The sequence below is a fragment of the Tenrec ecaudatus genome, chromosome 9 (assembly GCF_050624435.1).
Source record: "Tenrec ecaudatus isolate mTenEca1 chromosome 9, mTenEca1.hap1, whole genome shotgun sequence".
In the NCBI taxonomy this organism is placed as follows: Eukaryota; Metazoa; Chordata; class Mammalia; order Afrosoricida; family Tenrecidae; genus Tenrec; species Tenrec ecaudatus.
The window spans coordinates 47428882-47443097 of record NC_134538.1 but is presented as its reverse complement, the minus strand read 5'-3'; the positions used below and the strand labels follow the sequence as shown (position 1 = coordinate 47443097).

The following is a 14216-nucleotide window of genomic DNA, read 5'->3' as shown; positions in this document are numbered from 1 at the left end:
GTTACATTGTAGGAACTGAAATCAATGAGATGAAACAAAATGTGTATGGCTTGTTGAATGTCAAACCGGTGATCTGCTCTGTAAACCTCCACCCCATTCACAATAAAAAGTTGAAGGAAGGGAATTCGGGGAGGAGAGACGGGGCGAGAGCGAGCGAGATGTCTTTTTTTTTTTTTTTTTAATTGATGGCTTCCGGTTGGAGTTTCTTATGCCCAGTTTATCTGGAGAGAGAGAAGATCCAGCGTCTCGCGGTCAGGAGTGTGTCTGGAGGTCGTGGACTCCTGCAGGACTCCTCCAGGCTCCAGAGGGGGCGGGGTACCGCAGCGCGGGAGCTACCGCGGTCGGTGCAAAGTAGTCAGGGAAAGGGCTCGAGATGTCACTCTCCGCAGATCCTGCTCTTCTGTCCTCGGCACTCCGACGCGCGCCGTGGCTCAGAGGTTAGCTTTAGCACTGATCGCCGCGGCCGAATTGTGTAGCCCGAGTCCTTGGAGGAGCTCTTGGCAATGACTACATTTCCCAGAATGCTCTGCGGTAATTGAAAGCTGAATCAGCCTATAGACAAGGAAGGCTTCTCCGCGTGGAAACTCAGAAGCCAATGGGAAGACCACGGAGGCGGTGTCTTCCGGCTGCAGGCTAACGAACGCGGAGTCCCACAGCCGGGTCCCGGATCCCGCTCTCCCGCTCTCCTCCCGCTCCGGAGTCGCTGGCGGGGTGCAGGTTCGCAGCTGGAGGACTCCCTCCCAGCTCCACCCCTGCCTGGGCCCTGGGGCGGTGAGTGCCGAGGGAGGGAGCCGGCGGCGGCCCCGCGCAGCTGAGGGGCGTGGAGGAGGCTCCCAGCCGGGACCTCGCTGGGCTGGGGCGAGGTGACCAGAGGTCGCCGCTTTTTTCCAGACCACCGTCGGGATGACTCGCGGTCTCCCTCCGCGCTGGTCGTCGGGTTTCAGCTCCGACCGCTGCCCCCCGCAGGGGCCGCCCCTCGGCGGGGCTGGAGGACGGGTGCCGGCCTCACCCACGCCGTCATGCTTCTATTAATAAACGCAGCCCGCACAGGGGTGCCTTCGCCCCGGCACTTGGTCCCAGAACCTCGGCGCCCTAGGGCCCGTGGAGTCGCGGGCGCGAGGGACCAACGGGCGGGCTCTGGGCGCCTGAGCCCGCACCCGCTCCTCTGCCCCCGCCGCCTCGGGCCGGGGCTCGGCTGTGGTCTGCTGTCGTGGCAACGGTGCAGACCTCAGGTTCATACGCAGCGCTTCCTATGACGGTCACCGTTCGGTTCCCAAGGACATTTTTGTTTTGACAGTTTAATTGACATGGTTTTTTTTTTTGTATTTTTGATTTTTAAAACAAAAAATTGTTTTTTAAAGCTGCGGGCTTTAGGGTCCTTAAAAAGTTGGTCACTTTGCAAATGGCGAGGTCATTTACAGCAATAGCTGTATCAGTAAAGGTGTCATTTTCACAAAACGTGATTGTGTGTTGTGTGCATTCTAGTTATGGGCAGGCGCTGTAATTAGCGACGGAATTTGGGCCAGCCTGACCCATCCTCCATTGAAAGTGTAGATGTCTTTGGAGCAGGTGGTCCCCCTGCCAGCTGACTTGGGTTTATTTCTGTTCCAAGAGGCCATTCTTTCAGGGAAACAACTTTAGCTTGTGTTTCTTTTGGAACACCTAATGCCTTGCAGCATATTAATTATGGCTCAAATTATCAATTCATCTTGTAATAAACTCTGGACCATCCCTTCAAAAACAAGTTTCCACCCATAACATTGCCGTCTGTTAGGTTCATATATTAGTACTATGACTACTTTGTGCCCATAAATGTTCTGTTTTGTGCTTACCCCATTGCATATCACCTAGTTTTTAGCTTGCCAATGCCTTTTTCTATTCTTTCATAATTTCTCTTTAAAAACAAACTACAGGGAGAAAAAAACACCCTCTTGGCTTTTAAAGTCATGAACTGATACTTGGGGTAGTGTCCTGTCTGGCTCTGCATAGTCTGTCCTGTGAGACAGATACCAAATCACTGGGCCACATGCCAGGAATGGTCAGCTGTTTTTATAACTAATAGGAAGGCTATTAGGACCACAGTTTCTTAACTTGCTGAGGAAAATTTGGCTGCAGAAAATCCACGATGTTCTAGAAATTAAGTTTATACCTATGTACAACCCTTTGCTTTTCTTGTCCATTGTGGGCTTTTTTCTCAAAAAGGGAATCGATTCAAAGCACTAAGGTTTCTGAAGATGTGTGTGGGAGGCCCACGCCTCTCAGTGATGTGAAAGTTGGCCAATGGAAAAATCACGTAAAAAGAATAAGAAAAGCGACCTTCTTGTGATTGATGCAGTTTACCTCAGAGCCATTTTAATCAGGAGGATTTCTGCTTGGGGATAGGGTAGCCATCTTGGGCCGCGTGAGAATTTCATGTGAGTCGTTGACATGTATTGAGGTCTCTTACTTTAGGACCTGCTGTCTCCAGATGATGTGGTGGGGACTTCAGGAAAGAATGGCTTATCGAGATGCCGCGTAGGGAATGCTCTGCCGGGATGCCTCCCAACACAGAAGACTGGGCTTCAAAAGGTAAGGTTGCTAAAAAGAAGAAAATCATTTATTAGCATATACTTAACATCTCATATAATTTAATTCATATTAGAAGATTTGTGCGATCATCATCACAATCCATTTTAGAACATTTTCCTCTCGTATTCCTTGTTAGCTCCCCATTTACCCCTTCCTCCCCTGTCATGCCCCTGTCCAGTTTATTGTCTCTATAGATCGACTATTCTGAATTTCATACACAGAAAATCATACAAAATGCAATCAGGAAGCCAACAAACAAACACACATTTAAAAAACAAAACCCCACCAACAATGACTGGGACAAAACATTAAAACCACAATCAGAGAGAAAGCAGAAAATATTAAAAACTGAAACAACTTTAAAATGAGTCAAAAGGGAGATCAAATGATAAGGCATTACATTTTAACTCAACTACACCTGCCATCGTTGACTTTACAGTGTTCTCTGAATAACCTTGTTATCAGAGCATTGGAAAGTTGATTATGGCAGATGTAGTTAGGTTAAAATGTAATATCTTGTCACTTGATCCCCCTTTTGACCCATTTTAAAGTTGTTTCAGTTTACAGTGTTCTTTATCTGATAACAAAACTATTCACAGTCCTCAACTATGGTCAGAGGGAATTCACTGGAGGCTTAGTCCATGTGGGGACCCTGCACATAGATTTTGGGCTTCCACTGCCATCCATACATAACCTTCTGCAAACCAGGTGTTCACAATTTAAGCTCTGCTACCATGGCCTCCGCCAGATTTGGGTTTTATTATTTATACCCCTTGGGTCCCATTGGCTGGTAAGCTACTGCCACATCGGATGTAGTTGATGCCTCACTTAGATGGCTGCTTGTTAAAGATCAGCCTTTAAGACCCCAGACACTATTCTTACTGATAGCAGAGAACCATCTGATTTCTTCACCACAGTTTGCTATAGCACCTTCATGAGAGCACGTATGGAGCAGGGCCATGTCATAGAATTAGTTGTTCTTATATTGGGGCTATAATTAAATGTGGCTACTATCCTTTAATCAGTGGTTCTCAACCTGTGGGTTGCGACCCCCTTGGGGGCTTAAGGACCCTTTCACAGGGGTCTCCCGATTCATTACAGTTATGAAGTAGCAATGTAAATAATTTTATGGTTGGGGTCACCACAACATTAGGAACTGTATTAAGGCTCGTGGCATTAGGAAGGTTGAGAACCACTGTTAAATGAAAACCTTAGGTATTTTGAAAGAGCGCAGGTCTGGGTGGTCTTTGGGGATGCTGGTCTCTTAGAGGACAAAATCTCTGTGAGATTATTTGTTGCCTCCCTATCAGAACAAAGGGAAACATCCATTTTTATGGCACTTTAGCATTTACTGATGCGTTTTCATCTTTATCTTGTTAATGCTTCACCCCAAGCCCTTCATATCTACATTATCATCCCGGACATTGGGACTCAGAGAAATCAAGCGGCAGAGGTAAGAGGGCAATCCCAGGTCTTTGGAAGAAGGGAGATCTGGTGGTGGTGTTTTCTACTGCCACATAAAAGCATAAACTCTTTCTCCAGTACTGTGGCTATCCACGCCCCTGCGTTACTTCATATCAGCTATACAGATAAACGCTCATTGAAGAAAAAGATAAGGAGAAATAAAACAACAGTTATACCTGACACCAACCATTGAAGAGCTAATATTCTTCTAATCTTTTTTCCTAGATATATAATGAAAGATAAAACAAAAACAAGAGAAAACACAAAACTGATCATAATGTTCACCTCATTTTTTTACTCATTGTCCTGTGAATGTAATACAACTAGAGATCTATCTGTGCACTGTTTAAAAGACCCACACACTGTTTTGTTGTATCCTCACTCACTGCCAGCAAGCTGATTCCCATCAGAGAGAGCCTACAGGACAGAACAGAACTGCACCTTTGGGTTTCTGAGACATAAAATCTTTATGGGATAAATAACCTCAGCTTTCTCCTGCAGGTCAAATGGATAGGGTTGAGCCACGGATTTTGTGCTCACTATGTTGTTGTAATAATTTGTATTAGATTGTTTACCCAGTTTTGGGAACATTTTGACCTTTAAAAATGTCGAGTCAGTTGTTAATGGTTCCTTTGTGGTGAGACATTTAGGCAATTTCCAAATAGTCACTGATGTTTTGTGATGAACATCCCTTAGTTAATTGTTTTTATAAAATCTCACTTTAGTCTTTTGTACAACTTTTATCATTTCCTTAGGATTTTCTGAAGTAGGGTTTTGGGTCAAAGAATACATATATTTCCAAGATATTTGATACTTTGGCTAAATGCCTTCTAAAAAGAGTAAATCCATTTGTTTCGTCCCATAGGCATTGAATGGACGTATGTATTTATTGAGAGCATACTGTTTACATAATTCTCACAAGTGAGGATTAGTATCCCTATTTTATAAAGACATTGAGGGGGCAGAAAAAAGACAGAGTCTAAACAACTTGCTTAAGGTCACACAGCTAGTAAGGTGGGGCTAGGATTCATATTTAACAGGCAGCGTGACTCTTAAATTTGCACTTTGTGTTGCTAGGTATATCATTGTTTTAAAAGAGCCCTGGTGTGCAACGGCTAACTCAGCTGCTAACTGAAAGGTAAGCAGTTCAAACCTCCGTCTGTTCCCAAAAACATCACAGCCTAGATCCCCGTAACCGCTGCTTCCAGGGTGGCGGTGTCGTGTGGCGCCTCTTAGCTTCTGCATCCGAGTTCCAAGAACGGCGTGTTTAAAATCAGAGAGAATTACATATGTGCACATATATATTCACCTTTGGAGTCATCTGCCACAAAGGTGGTATTGGTCCTGAGTTCACTGCTTTGGGTGCTGCCGTGGGGGAAGCAGTGGAAGCAGGAGATACGACTGCTCTCTTGTTAGGAATGGTTCTCAGCATGTCTTGGGAGGATGCTCGGAAGATAAATGGGCAGATGTGATGCTGAAGGGCCTCCTGAGTTAAACTTGACCCCGACAAACCTTTGTGCTATTGAAGTTCATTAAAACTGACCTTTGATGCTTGAATGTTCCCAAAGAAGCAGATAGTTAGTAGGGAAGTTTTGCGTTTTAGATGTTTTCTCTAAATGGGAACACATTGAGGTCTATTAAATGGGGGAAGGTGTTGTCACATCAAGCTGTACTGGGCAGTGCAGGCTATGGTTGGTGTTTGCTGACTGGGAAGGAGGTGAGAGAAGTGACATGACTGCACCTGGCTTGAGACGTCTCAGGCCCGTGAAATAAGAAGGAAGCCCCTGTCCAGAATCCTGGGGATACAGCAGTGTTTGGTCCTAATTACCGCCTCTTGTTCCACTGGGTTTGTATTTTGTTATATCCAAAGTTAATGTCACACTTACATATCAAATGTAGTATGAGTTGAAAGTTTTATTTCTCTTTTTGAAAGTTTTATTTCTGTGGGGGAAAATTTTTAGAAAAATCTATTCAATGTATCTAATATTAAAAAGTAGAAATGATTTAATGTTTTAAAAAACTTTATATTGAACATTGAAGTGGAGAAGAGATATATTGTTTTTAAAAAAAACCAAGCCTTTATATTAACTGATTAACACCCCCTTGAGAAGTGCTATGTTCAATATAAACCTGCATGTTTGCGGAAGAGGAGGCGGGGAGATCACAATCAGGAAATCCTAGAGTTCTACTCTATCCTGTAGGGTTGTTACAGACTTGCTGGTACACAACAACAACCCGGGCTTTTATTTTAATTTCTTTGGTTACTGGTGAGGTTAAAAGATTTTTTTTATGTACACAGTACTTCAGAATGTTCATAGACAAATGGGATGAAAAGATCGTGGAATTTTCCCACAAACTTTCTGAAGCCCCTCGTATTTATAGGGTGTTTGAATTTTCCTATTTTTCTTTTACTTTGCTTCTTTTTCCACCTATTCATTGCCTTTACCCATTTTTTTCCTTATAAGTTTTTGTTTTGTTTTCTTTCACAGCTATATCAATGGTTGTCTTTCTGAGAAACTTTTAAAGCCCAATAGTATACTTAACTTCTAGATTCTTTCAAAGGGTGAGGCCAAGGCTGCTTTGCTCCTGATAAAATTCTTTCTGCAAATGACTTTGCCCTTGGTTCTTCAGAGACTGGTTAACTGTACTGCTGTAGGGTTTCTTATCACCCAAGTCTAATTAGATTTTTAAAATCATTTTATTAGGGGCTCATACAACTCTTATCACAATCCATACAGACATCAATTGTGTAAAGCACACTTGTACATTCATTGCCCTCATCATTCTAGATTTTTTTAAGTAGGAGGAAAGGGGCTTTCCCCACCCCACCCCCACCCCACAGCCTTTTGGGAAGATCCCCTGTTTTTATCTACAGGTTGTCCTTTTGATGAGCTTAAAATTCCATTAGATTTTCCCTGGGTTTCGCCCTCTACCTAGGCAGGAAGAAGGGGCTGAATTTTGGTCTGACCTTATGTAAATGGCCTAATGTAACACCCTGTGTCAATCTTCTCTGTAGGATTTCTAGACCAAGTATAATCTCTCAGCTAGAGCAAGAAGAAGAGTCCTGGGTCCTACCACTCCCACCTTTGGAGGAGGAGATCCTAAGGGAAAGTCACACAGGTGAGTTGTAGATGCTCCCCGAGGGGAAGAAATGTAGTCCTGTAGCCCTCGGTGAGACGACGGAGCTGGAAAGCTGCCCCAGATGTGTGTTCTTACTACTCTACGCTTACAGTTTATTTCTCTGATCGGCAGTAATCGACTGAGTGAGACCTCCATTTGAATAAACATTTCACTTTTCTCTAGAGTGCAACATGTTTGAAAGGAGTTGCCCAGTTTTGACAATAGATAGTGTACTCCTGAAGGATATCAGGGTGTACTTCAAGATCTTAAGATTATAAAAAAAGGTTTACGAATTCATGTTTTCTGTAAGCTTAACGAACTTTTCACAAAAGGTATATGGTCAAATTAAATGCAGTCTTGTTAGGCAGCTTAGCCTAGGGAATTGGGAAGTCCATTTACGCATGCCTAGGAGAGCCAGCAAAGGACAAAGCTGTATTTTCCCCGCCCATGGGCTCAGGCTCCGATGGGCGTTACACCTGGAGCAGCCCACCTGGGCCAGGTGATTGCAATTCAGCCAATGGGATCAACCTGGGGTCGTTCACCGGGCCTCACCCCCACTCCCACCCGGAACCCTTGAAAAGGCAGGGACCGGAAGGGAGAGGGGCTTGCTTGGGTGGTCTGGTCGTCTTCTTGGGAGGAGAGAGATCCTTGCGTGACCTGGGGCAGTCTCTGCCAGGCCGCATGGTCAAAGGAATCCTATGGGTGCCGCGTAAACCTGAAGATTCTTTTAACTCTCATTAAATTCACTTGGATCACGAGCCTGGCTTCGGCGTGAAATCTTTCTCGCACTGAGCCAAGGACCGAGGCTGAAATCTAGTCCCGGAGAGAGAGACCTAACAGTCTAACGCTAAAATGATCATGTTACTCTTTTTTTTCTTTTTTTTGCTTTATATTAAAGTTTTATTCCTGGTACTATACAACTTGATAGGTTTTTGATAAATGCTTAATGTCATCATTACTAACCTTCAGACAGTTTTCCTGCCCTATAAATGCCCTGGGCTTTGCCCATTTTCCCCTTTACACGGAACCCCTGGTAACCTAAGATCTTTTTAATTACTTCCGTAGTTTGGCTTCTTCCAGAATGGCATAGGGACCCTATATGCAGTAGAACAAAACACCCCCCTCTTCTGCACCATCCTCATAATTGTTTCTTTAAAAAAAAACCACTTTATTAGGGACTCATACAACTCTTATCACAATCCATACATATATCAATTGTGTCAAGCATATCTGTACATTCTTTGTCCTCATCAATTTCAAAGCATTTGCTTTCCACGTAAGCCCTTTGCATCAGGTCCTCTTTTTTTTCCCCTCCCTCCCCGCTTCCCCCTCCCTAATTTTACTCTTTCTTACTGCTTTCTGATGTTCTTTCCAAGTGACAAATTACTATCTGTTCTTTTTTTTTTTAGATTTTGAGAATCAGGTGGCAAAACTCACTCGGGACATTTCTGATAAAGCAGAACAATGTGGAACATCTTCAGAAAGGGCCCTCCCAAATATTTCTCATATTCCTAGTTGGGGCAGAAACTGGGACAGGAATCTTGAATTGGAAGGGCAACATGGAACCCTTCCAGAAGAGGGTCAACACAGCCTTTTTCCCAGGAGAGGGATTTAAACAAGATCTTGGATGGATATGTAGGCAAGATGCCTGTGTGTACAGAATGTGGGAAAAGCTTTCATCAGAGCTCCTAAGCACCCATACTGGTGAGAGGCCATATAAGTGCACTGAATGTGGGAAAGGTTTCAAACAGAGTTCAGACCTTGTCACTCACACCGAACACACACAATGCAGAAACCCTACAAATGCAGCGGGGTGAGAAAAACTTCAGTGACAGCCCGACACTCATCAACCACCGGAGAACCCACACAGGTGCCAGAATGTGGAAAGACGTTTGGACGGACGTCACACCTCCTCATGCACCAAAGAACCCACAGCGGAGGGAAGCCCTACACCTGCCTCCTGTCACAAAAGCTTTAGTCGGAGCTCAGATTTCCTCAGCCACCAGAGGACCCACACGGGAGCCAAGCCGTACAGGTGTGCTGACTGTGGGGAGAGTTTTAGCCAGAGCTCAGATCTGATTAAACACAAGCGGACTCACACGGGAGAACGGCCCTTTCAGTGCCCAGAGCACGAGAGGGAGGGGCTTTCGAGACAGCTCTCACTCTGTGGCCCCATATGAGCACTCACTCAGGAGAAAGGCCTTTCGGTTGCCACAGAAGTTTCAGTCCAGAGAACACACACAGGTGAGCGACCTTTTAAAGGCGACGACTGTGGGAAAGGATTCACCGACAGCTCGGGCCTCATCAAGCACCAACGAATCCACACAGGGGAGAGACCCTGTAAATGTGGCAGGTGCGGGAAGAGCTTCAGTCAGAGCTCCCACTTGATGACTCATCAGCGAATCCACTTAGGAGACAGACCCTATCAATGTCCGGAGTGCGGCAAAGCCTTTAACCAGCGTTCCCCTTTTCTCACACACCAGAGAACACACTGCGGCCAGTGTGACAAGAGCTTCCGTCAGAAAGCGCATCTTCTGTGCCATCAAAGCACCCATTTAATTTAGGAAACAGACTAGTGTGTGCCTGTGCCCTTCTGAATTTCCATTGCTGCTGCTTTCAAGTACCTCAAGTCGAAACCGCGTGAGCCAGGGCGTCGGTGGCTCCATGTCGCGTGCTGAGGATAATAGGATTGCCCCCAGTGTGTTTGAGGGGCTTTAGGAAATGGGAGTGCAGCTGTCAGTGCCTGGGTATGAGCAGACGTGATCAATGTGGCCTAACGGTCCCATGGAGACCACAGCGAGTGTCAGGCACAAAGCAGGTGTTTAATACGGGATATTCTTGAATGTTTATTGTGGTTTGGGGGAAAACTTACAGACAACTGGTTTCCCATTCGACAGCTTATACACATTGTGTTTGATGACTTTAGTTGTAATCCTCTCAACGTAACCGCATTCTTCTCCCATCTTGCCTCAGTTGGTTCCCCTTTTGCACTCGCCCATCACCCTGCCCTTTCCTGCCTTCTGAACATTATCTTTGGGGCAAAAGCTACCTGTTGGGTCTTGTATGGCCGATTGTTCTGAGGAGTATGTTCCTTACGGGTGTTACTGTTCACTGTTTAAGCCTCTCTGATGTTTGACTGAAAGGGAATCCCCTGGGGTAGGGTTTGAAGGGTGTGTAAGAGCTAAATTACCGGGGATTCCACCAGTCTCTATCAGAGCAGTAAATCCGGTCAGTTTTTTTAAAAATTATTTTGAATTTGTTCTAGATTTCCTCTTACTCTATTGTGATCCAGACCAGAGCAGTCGATAGTGGTAGCTGGACACCATCTATTCTTCTGGTCTCAGGCTCTTGGAGAGTGGTCTGTTAGCCCTTGGAACTAATTGTTTCTGTGAGTTATTGATTTTCTTCATTCTTTGCTATAAATGGGAAGGGACTAATACATGCTATTACTTTTAACTGATTAGTACTTGAGATCTTTCATCAAGCCCTAATACAGTACCTGTACCTTAAAAGGCACACGGTGCTTGCTTGGTTGCTTTTAGCAGCTTTGTTACTGAATAAGGAACTACTGCAGGCTTCCAAACCTCAAAGTTGCGAGAAGTTAGACGAGCTAGAAAGTTGGGGATATTAGTACAGGGATTCAATAAAACAGGAAATCCTCTTCCAAGCTAGTGCTAGCTGGGCATTAGTCACCGTGTGTGTCATTGCCATGACAAGGCAGAATTACTACACAGGTTATTTGTGGCCTTGAAACGGGATTGCAAAAGCTCTTTGTGCACCCATGTGTGTACAAAACAGAGGTTTTACTGTCGTCTGAGTCAAGCATTGCCCCCACCTCCACCCCACCCCTCCCCCTCCCGGACCATTGATTATGGAAATATCCTGGGGGTGCGTGAGTTGGAGGGACCTGGAAGAGTTGCTAGCACTAAGGAAATGAGATTGGTGAGGATGTTAAATGAGATTACCAGAATTCTTGGCATTTAACTCTATACTTTTGCATATATATGTACATACTCATTCACACACTTTGTTATTAAACTATAATGTATGATATTGTTAGGTTACTTTATAATACTATTGCTAGTGTGTTTTACCCAAGAAATACTGGCTATTTTTGCTGGCACCTCCTTTCACTCACAGCGAAGGAATTTCTTTTTCTTACAAGTTGAGAAGGTAAGGCCTGGTAATGGTAAGTGACTCATGGACCGCACAGTTAACGAATGAGCCGGAATCTGGCTGCAGGTCTCTAGGTTCCCAGTCTGCAGTCCTTGTCCTCAACAATACAGACCAGACCGACTAAAGTGCCTCTGAGGGTTGAGGGGGCCGCAGTGCATCTCTGACCCACCTGAGACCAGGCCTTAGACAAGTAGAGGGCCAGTGAAAGGAAGATCCTTGGCCCGAGGGATTGACACATAACATAAGAACAATTGAGGGGACGGCGCACGACCGGACAGTGTTTCTGCCGCACACAAGGTGGATTCAACTTGATGGCACCTAACCAACCACAGGGAGCTTGGTTGGAATCCTCATGGAGCTCCTGCAGGTTAAAGAGGGAGCTCAGGTGTTGCTGGGCACCGAACAACATGTTCTTCAAACAGGGCCTAGTGGGTTACAGGTTGGGCTACTAACCACAAGGCCAGCAGTTCAAAACCACCAGCTGTTCTTCGGGAGGAAAATGAAACAAAACCACGAGCTGTTCTTCAGGAGGAAAATGAATCAACTTGCTGGGCGTTTGTTTATTGGGGTATTCTGGGCATTCCATCTGCCCCCCCCTCCCCTGTTACCATGGAGTTGATTCTGTTTCACGACAACCCTTTTACTTGGCAAATGGTTAATATAGTCATTACAAATCTTAAGTCTTCCACAGTTTGTCTTTTCTTGTAAGGTGTTTTTTTTTATTTTTTTTTTTAAGAAAACTGGTCAATTCTCCCACAGGCTTATTACTTGTTAGTTACTTCCAATGGTTTCCTTTACCAGTCTCTCCTGGCCCTTGCTTTCCTCAGAGTGCTAGTGAGATCTAGAAGGATATTTGACTAAGATTTTTTTTTTGCAATAATATTCCATCGTGAGCATACACACTTCTATCAGAAAATATATACTGCTATCTTGTCTCTCAATGTTAATAAAACTAAGCCTTTTGCCGTGGCCATTCAAGTCCATTCTGATATATAGCGACCCTATCTCTGGGACAGACTAGAACTGGCACTTTGGGCTTTTGGAGACTCACATTTTCAAGGGAGCAGATAGTTTCGTCTTTCACCCTCAGTGACTGGTAGGTTTGAACTGCTGACCTTGCGGTGACTATGGGAGCCAGCCCACATCTGGGTGGGTCCCAAGAGCTGGACAGTTGTGTAATTGAAGGGAAGAAATTAAGAGGCAGACAGAGTTTGAGGGGTACTCGCCTCCTCCATGGCATCAGGAGCCAAGTCTGGGAGAGAATGTATTTTTTCACCAACTTTTACAAGCCACTACCATCCCCCCGACACACCTACCTATATAACAAGGTGGGCAGTGTCTTAACCCTAGAAATTGGGTGGGTGGGGTGGGGTGGGGGACGGGACGATTAACCTAACACCAGTGCTGCGGGCAGGTAGAGGGAAGTGGTGAGAATAATAGCAACACGCCTGTTTCTATAGATACAGCTGCAAGCCAGTTAGCAGTCAGTCATGTGCTTGTAAGAAGTAACATTAAGGTTAACACTATTAGGGGAGGATATTGTGGGGATTATTTTTAGTTAGGAGACTGACGGCTCATCTACAGCTCTCAAATGTGAAAGCCTCCCTCCACCCAGGAACCTGGCCTCCCCGGCTTCTTCATTATGAGAATAAAGAATTTGTCCACATGCACTCTCTACCCGGTCCTCAGTTTCCCACAGGCGACCAGCTCAGAGTTGCCCCTGTGTCGATCTGTCTTGTTGAGGAGCTTCCGCTTCCTCTACTGCCATTGAGCCGATGTAGACTCATGGCACCGTAGGACTGAGCAGAACGGCCCTGTGGGTTTCTGAGAATGCAGAGTTGTATGGGAGCAGACAGCCTCGTCTTCTGCAGAGGGGCTGGTGGTGCCAACAGCTGCTCTCACAGGCAGCTGCCCAACCCTGAGCCCACTGCACCACCGGGACGCCGCCTCTTGAGGTCAGCAGCTATTAATAATCCATGACTTGGAGGTTCCCAAATGGGGACATTTTATTGCTATTAGTTCTTCCTCAATTACTAGCTGAAATACTGTTGTAATTAGAACTCTTCAGTCATGATTTGGTTTTCCTGAGGTACACTTTGTGTAGGAACAGCTCAACAAATGCTTGATTAGAATTTTTTTTTAATTTAGCTAATCGTGGCCTCATGACTTAGATGAATCTCGAAGCCCTTCCAATAAGAGATTCTTTACTTACAGGAACTTTCTGAATGGACAAATTTCATCATAATTTCTTTTCATAGTAACTTTTCAAATAACCATCTTGTGTTGCTTTGACCCGACCACCCTCTGGTTTTCTGGGCTCCCCATAAAGCAAAGAGCTTAATAAAGACTCATACTTGAACGATGCCTTAGTCAGGGGTGGGATCTCTGTCTCGCCAATGAATGCTTTCCAAGATGATCCTGGCCTGAGACAGGAAAGAAAACAAACTCCCTGTGAGCTGGGAAGGCTCAGACGTCCCACCTGCAGTGGGCCAGCTTAAACCCCCTGATCCAAGGAGGAGGAGGAGGTTGTCTGGTTCCGTGAACATTCACAGTTTGGGAAACTTTGTGCCACAGCTCCCCCCTGCTCTATGGAGTCATATTAAGTCAGAAGCAGCTCAGTGACTGTGGGTTTGGTTTGGTTTGAGTTCTTAATATGCAAGCTCCTTTTAAAATTGTTTCAATCTACCCAAGCATTGCTCTAGAGTATGTGTGTGCACGCAGACACAAGGATGTGAACATCAGTGGAGAAGGAAGGGGAAGAGTCAAGGATCATTCCTGTGACACCCAGGCTTCAGGCGCTGCGGGTGGAAAGGCTTTGGGCTACGAGTGAGATCAGGCATGAGAAAATACAGAGCGGAGCCCTCAGCAGTGATGTGCTGAGACTTTCC

The 14216-nt window shown here is 45.3% G+C and overlaps 1 long non-coding RNA gene across 2 annotated transcripts; it reads left to right on the top strand.

Moving 5' to 3' along the window:
- Nucleotides 1–214: 214 nt before the first annotated feature.
- Nucleotides 215–12655, top strand: LOC142456775 (uncharacterized). 2 transcript variants are annotated; one of them, XR_012786096.1, is made up of 6 exons: nt 215–437; nt 2452–2568; nt 3963–4021; nt 5110–5170; nt 7049–7152; nt 8562–12655. It is a non-coding gene; the product is annotated as an uncharacterized LOC142456775 (long non-coding RNA). The 2 variants fall into 2 exon arrangements; XR_012786095.1 differs by lacking the exon at nt 215–437 and adding an exon at nt 537–771.
- The last annotated feature ends 1561 nt before the right edge of the window (nt 12656–14216 follow it).